The following is an 842-nucleotide window of genomic DNA, read 5'->3' as shown; positions in this document are numbered from 1 at the left end:
TGACAAAAATGACAAAAATGACAAAAATGACAAAAATGACAAAAATGACAAAAATGACAAAAATGACAAAAATGACAAAAATGACAAAAATGACAAAAATGACAAAAATGACAAAAATGACAAAAATGACAAAAATGACAAAAATGACAAAAATGACAAAAATGACAAAAATGACAAAAATGACAAAAATGACAAAAATGACAAAAATGACAAAAATGACAAAAATGACAAAAATGACAAAAATGACAAAAATGACAAAAATGACAAAAATTACAAAAATGACAAAAATGACAAAAATGACAAAAATGACAAAAATGACAAAAATGACAAAAATGACAAAAATGACAAAAATGACAAAAATGACAAAAATGACAAAAATGACAAAAATGACAAAAATGACAAAAATGACAAAAATGACAAAAATGACAAAAATGACAAAAATGACAAAAATGACAAAAATGACAAAAATGACAAAAATGACAAAAATGACAAAAATGACAAAAATGACAAAAATGACAAAAATGACAAAAATGACAAAAATGACAAAAATGACAAAAATGACAAAAATGACAAAAATGACAAAAATGACAAAAATGACAAAAATGACAAAAATGACAAAAATGACAAAAATGACAAAAATGACAAAAATGACAAAAATGACAAAAATGACAAAAATGACAAAAATTACAAACATGACAAAAATGACAAAAATGACAAAAATGACAAAAATGACAAAAATGACAAAAATGACAAAAATGACAAAAATGACAAAAATGACAAAAATGACAAAAATGACAAAAATGACAAAAATGACAAAAATGACAAAAATGACAAAAATGACA

This window comes from Uranotaenia lowii, unplaced genomic scaffold, assembly GCF_029784155.1.
Source record: "Uranotaenia lowii strain MFRU-FL unplaced genomic scaffold, ASM2978415v1 HiC_scaffold_1149, whole genome shotgun sequence".
Classification (NCBI taxonomy): Eukaryota; Metazoa; Arthropoda; class Insecta; order Diptera; family Culicidae; genus Uranotaenia; species Uranotaenia lowii.
The sequence above is the reverse complement of the archived record's forward strand: the minus strand, read 5'-3'. Positions refer to the sequence as shown.